Source organism: Taudactylus pleione, unplaced genomic scaffold (genome assembly GCF_031769625.1).
Source record: "Taudactylus pleione unplaced genomic scaffold, aTauple2 ptg000520l, whole genome shotgun sequence".
Lineage (NCBI taxonomy): Eukaryota > Metazoa > Chordata > Amphibia > Anura > Myobatrachidae > Taudactylus > Taudactylus pleione.
The window spans coordinates 8,002,890-8,015,018 of NW_028284922.1; the positions used below are offsets into that span (position 1 = coordinate 8,002,890).

A 12,129-nucleotide genomic window follows, 5' to 3' on the forward strand; every position below is an offset into this window, starting at 1 on the left:
TCCCTACTCTGTCTAGAGACAGGAAAAAAGACACGGGAAAAGGAGGAGCAGCTTATATACACTAAGTGGGAGGTCCCTGTAGAAAAAACTTCCTGTCTGTCATTGGGGAGCTGGAGGACTAACCCATTGTTATGGCTGCCATGGAGACTGAAGAAGAAAACAAGTGTATTTCAAATATGGACACATTTCCAGAAGTAAAGAGTGATGATGATAATAATAATATATAAAAAATTGTGCTAAATGTATAATATCTATAAACAAAGAGAAAACTAATTTGTTATACCAAATATATGGATCTAAATAGAGCTGCATTATTATGCCTAAAAAATATTTTCAGTGCAAATAGAGAATCTATATCGTTCTCTCTATAGGAGGATGGCTTATCAAAATGGAAACCATAGTTTATTATGCAACAGTAAAGCATCTAGGGATTTATTCAGACAAGGACTCATTTTCTAGTCTTAATTCTGATAACAATACTTACAAAAGTATTTTGAAAACTCTATATACCATTTATTAAGAAAGCAAGAAAAACAACATTCAATGTTTAATTACTTATATATAATTGCTTTTAATTATCTGTTGATAGTATAGTAATGTAGCGAACGCGTCGATATTCACAGCGCTCAAATGACAACACAGACAAAATCTATCTACCTATCTATAATGGCTCAATTTATTATAATCTCGATCATAGAATGTTTTAATAGGTGGACAAAAACCCAGACAAAAAAGGGGGTTTAATATTAACTAAAAGTTGCCGTTGCTACAATAGTTTAGAAGAACTCCAAATATTGATCTTAATTAGTTTGATACAAATTTACAGATATATTGTGCAGATATCGGACAAATAAACAAAATAAACTGTACTATAATGGTCTGAAGCCCACAAAAGGCAATTAAGTCATTCAAGCGTCTTTAATTAAAGATAATAGGTTTAAGTATTTAAAGGGGTTGAACCTCTGCATTGTTACACCCCTCTGAAGAAATCCCCAGAGCCAGCCCTAGCCAATTTGGTGCCCTAGGCAATATTTTGGATGGTGCCCCCTAGCGCATTCTATATAGATATATATATATATATTTCCCTAAGGCCGGTCTTAATAAATATAATCTATCATCTATCTATCTACAGATCTGCCCAGCTATTTTGTTGCTCATGGTGTGGCGTTTGTCGTGCCATGGACTTGTGGCATGGCGTGCACGCCTCTGAGTCGTGCCATGGACTTGTGGCAGCCAGCGGCAGCGGCAGCTGTGTGTTTGTTACAGCAGCCAATGAGAGTCACACAGACTCTCATTGGCTGCTGCACGGAGGGAGCCGGCTGGAGCTCACACATGAGCTCCGTCTTCCGGCTCCCTCCTCAGCGTGTGACAGAGCGGACGGCGCGGGAGCGGGGATACAGGTAAGTTTTATTTTTTTTATTTTTTTACTTGTCAAAGGTCCGGGGGCGCTACTGGGGGGGGGGGTCTGCACTACTGGGGGGGTCTGCTACTGGGGGGGGCCATACTACAGAGGGGCCTGCTACTGGGGGGGCTATACTACTGGGGGGGGTCTGCACTACTGGGGGGGGGGTCTGCTACTGGGGGAGGCAATACTACTGGGGGGGCCATACTACAGAGGGGCCTGCTACTGGGGGGGGCTATACTACTGGGGGGGGTCTGCTACTGGGGGGGCCATACTACTGGGGGGGATCTGCACTATTGGGGGGCCATACTACAGAGGGGCCTGCTACTGGGGGGGGGGCTATACTACTGGGGGGGTCTGCACTACTGGGGGGGGTCTGCTACTGGGCAGGGCTATACTACTGGGGGGGCCATACTACAGAGGGGCCTGCTACTGGGGGGGGCTATACTACTGGGGGGGGTCTGCTACTGGGGGGGCCATACTACTGAGGGGCCTGCTACTGGGGGGGCCATACTACTGGGGGGGCCTACTACAGGGGGGGCCATACTACAGGGGGGGCCCATACTACAGGGGGGGCTACTACTGGAGCAGCCTACTACTGGGGGGGCCTGCTACTGGGGCAGCCTACTACTGGGGGAGCCATACTACTGGGGGGGCATACTACTGGGTGGCATGCTAATGGGGGGCATACTACTGGGGGGGCCTGCTAATGGGGGACATACTACTGGGGGGGCCTGCTAATGGGGGGCATACTACTGGGGAGCATTCAACTGGGGGCACTGCATAGTGGACCGTACTACTAAGGGGACTGCATAGGGGGCACCACTGCTGGGGGACATTGTGTAAGGGACACCGCTACTGTGGGCATTGTGTAAAAGGGTCACTACTGTGGGCATTGTGTAAAAGGGGCACTACTGTGTGTCGTAACATAAATAAGAGACACTACTTTATGGTGTAATGTGAATCAGGCCCTATGTGCGGTGTAATGCTAATAAGATTGTGCACTGTGACTCCTAGGGCCGTAGCCCACTTTGTAAACAAGTACTGTGACTCTGCTGGCCGTACCCCACTGGGTGGGTGCACTACTTTTCATTTCTGCCACTGCTGTGTGGCAATGTGTCATAGATGTGCTTTATACTGTGGTGTCTGTGTCGTTGTGCCGCTGCTTTGTCGCTTAGTAACCAGTCAGCTCACTGCAACCTTTGGCCAATAATGTTGAAAACAATATTATAAGCTGTGATATGGTCTAAATTGACTGTAAATTAATGTTATTGAGGTTAATAATACTCTAGGAAGAAAAAAAAGACCAATTTATGTGATTTTAGCTTTTTTTGTCATTTTTTGTAAAAAAATCCAAATCCAAATCCAAATCCAAATCCAAAGCCAGTCACCGCAGTTTGGCAAATCCAAATCCAAAGCCGGACGACGAATTAGAACCAAATCCAAATCCGGCAAAAATGGTCCGGCGCACATCCCTAGTTTAAATAGTGCAAAACTTTTGTCAATGTCTGCGCTGTGGTGGCTGTCTGCTTCGAGGGGTTGCAATGGGATTTCATGCGTATGCCCAGTGGAGGGGTTACAATGGGATCTGTAGCGCCAAGAGAGGGCTCTGTATCAAAAAATAGTGATTTCATAACTGCAGAAACTGGTAGTGAATGGACTGTATAGAATGAGAGACAGGGCTCTGTATCACAAACTGTGCGCCCAAAATGCAAAACGCAAACATGCGACAACGTAGAAGTGGTCTCAGCCGTACACACTATAGCGACGTCTCTTGGACTGTGTCTGAGAGTGGTTACTGACTGTGAGAGAGCGCTCTGTGTTCAAAGCTGTATGTGCGTTTGAAGCGCAAAATAGCGTTGCATCGCCAACTTATGACAATGGTGATGCTGTTCCAACCTTGCACACTAAGCACTAAGTATGGTAGTATTGGGATCTGTATGAGAGAGAGCTCTCTGTATTACACAGTTGGCGCTACAGTGGCTGTCAGCCATCTGCGATGGATTAGAAATGGAGGGGGTACAATGGGATCTGTGGCGCCAAGCCATACGCCATGTAGCGCTATGCCATCACTGAGCATGCGCAGTTGGCTGTATTACTGCAGTCAGTATGCTGTTGAATTTCCATCTCTGGCGGGCGCATGCCCAGTAGGAGGGTTGCGATGGGATTTCTGGCGCATGCCCAGTTGGCCGAGAGTCATACACAGTGCATCAGGTCCCTTCCCCCAAAGCAAGCAAGAGCCTCTCATTACCATAACAAGGAAGCTTTGTTAATCCATTTACTGTAAGCAGTCAGCTCTGCCCTAGTGTCCTGAAAAATGCTACGAATAGTGACCATTGCCAAGGACACCATCCCCCGTCTGCCAGGACAACTAGTGTGCCGCTCTGAATGTGCCTGTACTGTATATTAAAAACTGACGGTACCGTTGAATTTTGCACCACAGAATAGTGATTTCATAACTGCAGAAACTGGTAGTGAATGGACTGTATAGAATGAGAGACAGGGCTCTGTATCACAAACTGTGCACCCAAAACACAAACATGCGACAACGTAGAAGTGGTCTCAGCTGTACACACTATAGCGACGTCTCTTGGACTGTATCTGAGAGTGGTTACTGACTGTGAGAGAGTGCTCTGTGTTCAAAGCTGTCTGTGCGGTTGAAGCGCAAATAGCGTTGCATCGCCAACTCATGACAATGGTGATGCTGTTCCAACCTTGCACACTAAGTACGGTAGTAGTGGGATCTGTATGAGAGAGAGCTCTCTGTATTACACGGTTGGCGCTACGGTGGCTGTCAGCCATCTGCGATGGATTAGAAATGGAGGGGGTGCAATGGGATCTGTGGTGCCAAGCCATACACCATGTAGCGCTATGCCATCACTGAGCATGCACAGTTGGCTGTATTACTGCAGTCGGTATGCTGTTGAATTTCCATCTCTGGCGGGCGCATGCCCAGTAGGAGGGTTGCGATGGGATTTCTGGCGCATGCCTCGTTGGCCGAGAGTCATACACAGTGCATCAGGTCCCTTCCCCCAAAGCAAGCAAGAGCCTCTCAGAGCCCATTACCACTTGATGGTCATAAAAAATCACTATAATGTCCACGTCTATGTCAGCGCCGGCATTGACACAAGTTTGCGTTCTAAGGTACAGTACTGTATGTACAATAATAAAAATCCTATTTTCGCTGTTTGACTCCCAAAGAACTGGGAATGCGCTCCACATGTACTGTATTGAATACTGAATATTTTAAGTGAAGATTTTAAAAATAATTAAAAAAAACACATTTTCAAGGTCTTGAACCCACGGAACAAGAAGAGGGGAGAAGCAGTGAGACTAGGCATTAGACCGCTAGGCCACATGCTTCACCCATTACTAGAGTTCTGTAGTTTGTAAAGTCTAATGTCTAAGTCTGGGACAGTGCCGACAGTACTGTATTTACATTTGCGCAAACACAGTATGATTTCAACCGCACAGTCAGTGGGTAATACAGAGCTTAATGATTTCAAACTGGAATAGACATTCTTCTACCACTTTATTATACCGTACATTCCTGATTCCATGTGGAAAACGCTGTAATACTGTATAGTGTACCGAATCACCGCTTCTGTCAAACAATCATCGGGCGGTGATACAGAACATACCGTACGGTACATTGGAAATCACACGCATGCGCTATGTAGTTTAGGAAAAGTGACACCTGGTGGGCAAAATGTTGTATTACACGTAATGAAATCAGACGCATGCGCTATGTAGTTTAGGAAAAGTGACATCTGGTGGGCAAAATGTTGTATTACACGTAATGAAATCAGACGCATGCGCTATGTAGTTTAGGAAAAGTGACATCTGGTGGGCAAAAAGTTGTATTACACATAATGCCTTTTTTCATTACTAAACTTTCTTTGTGGCGTGACTCATGGCGTGGTGTGTGGCGCGCCATGCGTGGCGTGAGAGATAACGCTGTGATGCCACGTTATAGCTGGGCACATCAGTATCTATCTATCTATCTTTCTATCTATCTATAGATATATTATATTTTTTAAGACCGGCCTTAAGGAAATATATATCTATATATACACATACATATACATACACACACACAGTATGTCTTGGAAGCGGCACTCCCCAACATGTGCAAATAATGCATTAAATACCTAAAGCAGGTGCCTTCCGATCCGCTGTACACGAGGTGCAGAGACTCATAACATATACATAATGGCGGCACTCAGGCATGAAAACAGGCTCGCAAGGTGATATCACCATCCGGACAGGGGATGACGTCACTTTCGGTTCGCGGGTGCCGCGACCGGATGTGTGGGGTCCGTTAGCCGGAGGTGGGCAGACCACATGGTTTAATCAAGCACAGTTACAGGTATTTAAGGTCACTGTTATTGTATGTATGTTATCTGTGTGTTCCTGAAGACGGGGTCTCCGTATCCCGAAACGTTGAATTAAAACACGTTGTTTCACCCCAGTGTGAAGTCTCCTGAGTGCCGCTTTGTCTGCTGTGGATTGGATAGAGGGGAGTGATCTCCACCTTATTGAGGGCACCTGGAGCAAGGTATTTGCCCAGCTTGGGGCTTATGGAGTGCCGGGACATTTATATGCATATATATTGGTGACTGGAGTCATTTTGCGAGGCTGTGGTTACGAGCCAAGGCACCCGAACTAAGTATACCTTTATTTCCTGCTGCTGCTGTTCTTCTTTGGAATTCATACATTATATTTTTATATTTTTAACAATCCTTTATTTTTTCTTGGTATAGATATATATATATATATATATATATATATTGATATACCTTCTGTTTGAACAGTGCACTTTTTTTCTTGCTAATTTTTTGCACTTGGATTATAGCACCTTGAATATTATACAAGCACAGTTGCACTTTATTTTTGTATCATAATGGCTGCTAAGGTCCTGGAGGATCTGGAGGATGCTGCGAGTATGCTGATGTGTGATCATTACGAGACTTTGAGTTTCTCAGACATTGAGGCTGATCAAATTTTGCTTAAAGAACCTATGTTTGACACAAGTTTGGATACATCTAACGAGGAACTGTTTAGGGAACTATTTAAATTCCACAAAAGACAAATAGACTTTTTATATCATGGAAGGACTTTGTTCCTATGATAGGAGGGTACAGCATTCCCTTCTGTAAGAAGTGGATTGCTGTATTAAATAAATGTTCAATGGATTTAATCCTGTTGGTCATTGAAGAATCTACACGTGAATTAAATGATACTAAGGTCAAACTTGATAAATTTGAAGAGGAATTTTTAGATAAACTGAAGGAAGATTCTTCTGTTAAATGGCTGGAAAAATTAAATGGCCAGGTGGAAACCTACAAAAGTGATCTACTTAAATATAAAAAATAAAAACTTAAAAAAGTCCAACAAGACTATATGCACCACCGAGTATACCCTTGGCTTAATAATACTTCAAAATCAAGGGAAAACTCAGTTTTTTAGAACACAGAAAGAACAAGGGGGTCATTCCAGTACGTCGGCTAGTGATGCCGACGATTTTGTTAGCCATCCCTCTAATACATCTGGTAGGGAGCTCCCTTTAGGGGTCAGCACCCGGGCAGGAGCTATCGCCCGTGACAAAACCAACGAGGAGGGGTGGGTAATCTACGAGGCAGGCAAGGAGCCAGACCACGAAGGAACAAAAGGGATTAATTTTCAATCTTTCATCTAAGGAACTATCGGTAGCTGAGAGATCTGTGTTAAGTAAGGGTCTAACGTTTATCCCTACATGCCCTCCAGATAAGTTCCAGTGGAAAATAGATAACTATCGATTACATCGGTCTCTAAAATTAAAAGAGTTTTTTGGTTAAAAACCTTCTGTGTCTACACAGTCTCCAATTCCCCCTCAAGTATTGAAAATGGGACATAGATCTAAATTTGATCCTCCGTCAAATAATACTTCTATTAAAACGTTTTGCCGGATGTTGGATTCAGCGATGGAAATAAAACAAGAACGGGCACATCAGAATTTAACATATGAAGAAAGAGAAGCCCTTAGAGCATTAAGTAAACGTGAGGACATTATTATACGTTCTGCAGATAAGGGCGGCTCTATAGTGGTATGGGATACTATTGACTATAGAACAGAATGTTTAAGACTCTTGTCTGATACCACTACTTATTGCATATTAGATACGGATCCTACTTTTGTCTATAAAAATTTTTTGGATGATATGCTTGAATCAGCGGCTATGTCTGGAATATTGTCCAGAGAAATATTGGTTAAATTAATGGTGGATTATCCAGTGGTCCCAAAATCCATAAAGACACACAGAGGCCCCTGGGCAGGCCTATTGTGTCTGCCAGGGGGTCTCTCTGTGAACCTATCTCTATCTATTTAGAATGCGTATTTACAAAAATGTGTACAAAATACAAGCACGCATCTTAGAGATTCCAGTGCTCTTTTGAAAAAATTGCTGGCCTTGGGTTCTGTACCTGATAACATGTTGCTTATCACACTTGATGTCACAAGCTTGTACACCTGCATTCCACAGTCTGCGGGTGTGCAAGCTGTTAGAAGATTATTATTGGGAAATCCGAAATATGAGGGCCCTGACAGAGTTTTTTTTATCTCTATTACAGTTTACATTAGAGCATAATTATTTTTTATTTGATGGGCACTTCTATAATCAATGCACGGGATGTGCAATGGGCTCTGCTGTAGCCCCCTCCCTGGCGAACTCATTCATGTGGGAAGTTGAATGTGATCTATTTTTTGGTAGGACAGAGATCTCAGAGAACATTTTACTATACTACAGGTACATAGATGATCTGATTTTGTTTTGGACAGGCTCGGAACAGAGCTTTGATGATCTCATAGAGACACATAATAACTCTTCCAGTCCAGTGAAATTTACGGTAACTAAAAGCACCACCCAGCTAAATTTTTTAGATATCAAGATAGAGGTATAAAATAACATGTTACACACCTCATTGGATACAAAAGCCACAGATATAAACACATTGCTTAAATTTCAAAGTTTCCATCCATCCCCCACTGTGAGGGGTCTCCCATACTCTCAGTTTCTGAGAGTATGGAGAGTGAACAGCAAAACTGATGAAAGAGAGAGGCAATTAAATGTCATGGTAGACAAGTTTCTACAAAGAGGCTATCCTTTGAATTTACTGCAGGAGGCAAAGTTGAAAGCTTTACGATTCAACAGGGAGGAACTATTAATACCTAAAGCACCTAAAGGTATGACCAAGGTTATACCATGGGTCAATCAATATAGTGTTAAGAGCAAATACACTAACCAGGTGGCAAAGAAATTTTGGCCACTGGTTTCTACTGACCCAGAATTACCCATGCTCCATTCGTCAAAAATAATGTCGAGCTATACAAGGCATAGACGTATTAGGGACTGGCTGGTCAAAACAGACATCACTGGCTTTAAGACATCTATTAATGAGCCTACAGGGTTTTTACAGCATAGGAAAGGCTGTTTTCGTTGTCTGGGGTGCACCACGTGCAATTATTTGATTCCAGGAGAATATATCTCCCACCCTTATACGGGTAAAAAATTCAAGATACAGTGGAATCTGAGTTGCACGTCTAGGTATGTTGTGTATGTTGTGTCTTTCCCATGTGGGTTACACTACGTTGGCAAGACAGAACGTCAGTTCAAGGAGATAATGGCTCAGCACAGGTCTGCTATTAGGGCGGCCCTCCTTTCGGGGCAAAGCGAACAACCTGTGGCACGCCATTTTGCCAATTTAAAACACAGTATGGCTGCGTTGAGATACCGTATAATAGATCATATCCCAGTCTCTATTAGAGGAGGCAATAGATCCAAAAAACGATTGCAAAGGGAAACGAAATGGATCTTCCGGTTAGACACAGTAGCCCCTAGGGGCCTCAATGAGTCTCTGGGGAGCCATAACTTTTTGTAAAGGGGCTAACAGTCTATTTGTCTGCAAAATGTTTATCTATTTTGAAGCATTTCACAGTTAAAGTTATTTATATGGTATTACATTTATGGTTTCGTCTGAGTATCCTGTGATGATAGCTAGTCACATAAGTGATACAGAGATAATTATTTTTTCTAGTATCCTTCTGGTATTTGCAGGGGGACCTTATCGCCTATTTTGATATGTATTCATATATATATATATATATTTTTTTTATATATTCTGACACTTATGGTCACTTTTAGAACATGTTAGAGGATAGTGTTGGCACTATCAACATAAGGCCATTACAGGTCAGCACTTTTATGCTGGTGCATGAGTTGGCATCAGCACTTAACAACACTAGTCCGATTGCATTTGTGACTTATGACACCGTGGTATTGTTTTTATGGTCACTAGATGGCACTGTACTTCTATATTTCAATATGGAAGCTGCACAGCAAATTATTGTTATGTATGTTTGCGGTTTGGCCACAAGATGGCAATGTGGTCATTTATATATCTATGTACCAAATGTTTATTATCAATGTCTTTTACTATCGCTTTGTTTTATATGTATGTCTTTGGCACAAGACAGCGCTGTTTAGTTTAATGGCAGCGCTGCTAGAGTTTTTGCAGTATGTCAATGTATTTATTTTGTTCACTATTGTGTCTATATCACCATCCGGACAGGGGATGACGTCACTTCCGGTTCGCGGGTGCCGTGACCGGATGTGTGGGGTCCGTTAGTCGGAGGTGGGCAGACCACATGGTTTAATCAAGCACAGTTACAGGTATTTAAGGTCACTGATATTGTATGTATGTTATTTGTGTGTTCCTGAAGACGGGGTCTCCGTATCCCGAAACGTTGAATTAAAACACGTTGTTTCACCCCAGTGTGAAGTCTCCTGAGTGCCACTTTGTCTGCTGTGGATTATATATATATATATATATATATATATACATATACATATCATGTAATAATAATAGATTTATATTATTAATTTTTTTTCTTCAGCCAGTTCAGGGATTGGGCCCAGGGCACACTGAGGCTATACATTTTACAAAAGAGAGAGAAATAGAGAATAAAAAATTAAAAAAAAATCTATATATATATATATATTTTTTATATACATATATCTATAGATGTATAGATCTATATTATATGTTTTAAGACCCACCATAAGGAAATTTTATATATATATATATATATATATATATATATATATGTATATACATACATACACACATATACATATATATTGACTATATATATATATATCATGAAACAATCATAGATTTCTACACACATACACACATTATAATCCAAAACCCACATAATTACTGTACAAAAAAACAAGCACATGGTATATGTACTACTGCAAGATAAGTTGTTGGTCCTTTACCAAACCCCTTCCCTACCCATACATACTGTACACACACATCCCACACACCACTTACCTGGTTCTGGAGATTATGGGGGTAGTCATGACAACAGAAAGGAGGGTTATAAAGGTTTGAAGAAGACTGGTCACACAAGATGTCAGGCACTGGGAGGAGAGGAGTGGGAGGCAGACAGGAGAGGAGGTGCCAGTCTGTAATGGAACTCGTTGGTGGCTGGTCTCAAGGGAGGAGCCAGCCACTGAGGCATAGTACTGGCTAATAGGGGCTGGCAGGCCCAGGTGGCAGGTGGCGTGGCCAAATCGCGGGTGGTGTGGCCACGCCCCCTTAGAGGAAAAAACCCCACAAACATTTTTGCAGCATCAAGATTGCAGCACATGGGGGGAGATGCAGAGCCGTGGAATTCCCCAAGGCATTCCAGATGCCCTAGGCATTTGCTTAGAATGCCTATGCCTAGGGCCGGCTCTGGAAACCCCTATTGGGAATAAACGCGTTAGGGTTTTGGAAAAGATTTACATAGTTCACTGCTGATATTTGCAGCCAATTTTGTGTGCTTACTCCGCTGTCAAAGTGCTGTTTATTACATGCCGCTATTAAATGCCACTTTGGACGCAATCCAGCCTCCCAGTGGAAGGGAGCCGGACTGATATCACACGTGAGTCCTTCACGTGTGTTACGCTGCTGGCACCGAGCTTCCACCCTGGTTTTCAATTATCGCACCTTCCCCACATAGAAGGATGAGGAACTGTGTCTTAGTGTCGGCACTGAGCCCTATAGCTTGGTATTCACCTGCTGCATGCTCCCCCCACAGAGGGATGAGGACAGGGGTTGTACCCTGTTGTCGACGCCGAGTCATTCAATCCGGTGTACACCTACCATATACTCTTCATATAGAGGGACGAGGATGGGGATCCAGGTCCACAGAGCACAGTATCCCAGCAGTACAGTATCCCGGTGGTACCCGACCAGGTCAACAGAGGTTTAGAGGACCGGGTACTCTGCTTAGTGCTATAATTCACTAAGCAGCTAAGAAGTGGTGTTTATGCAGAGATCGATACCATCAGCAAAATACTGCATTCTAGCTGTTTAAATTGGCAAGTACTACAAACTATTTTACATACCAGTTTATGTTGGATTATTGTATCTAATTTAAGCAACAAAGTGACTCTGTTTGGCTTACTCTTCAAAAACTGATTACTGTTTCTATTTTTAAGTGGATATATTTCTAACACTAAATACCAGACTTTTAGCGGTGTTCTCTTGATTGACAGTGTGTGATTGATTTTTTTCTTGTGGCTGCTGGAACAACAATGGAGTAATATCCTATATCTCGGCATCATTCATTATATTGTTGCTGTGGACATTTTATTCTATATTATATAAATATTTTTTCATTGTCATATTTTATGCAG

The 12,129-nt window shown here is 42.7% G+C and overlaps 1 protein-coding gene across 2 annotated transcripts in view; it reads right to left on the reverse strand.

Moving 5' to 3' along the window:
• LOC148501326 (uncharacterized) overlaps positions 1-12,129 on the reverse strand; it is a 667,086-nt gene that overhangs the window by 127,199 nt on the left and 527,758 nt on the right. The window lies entirely within an intron of this gene.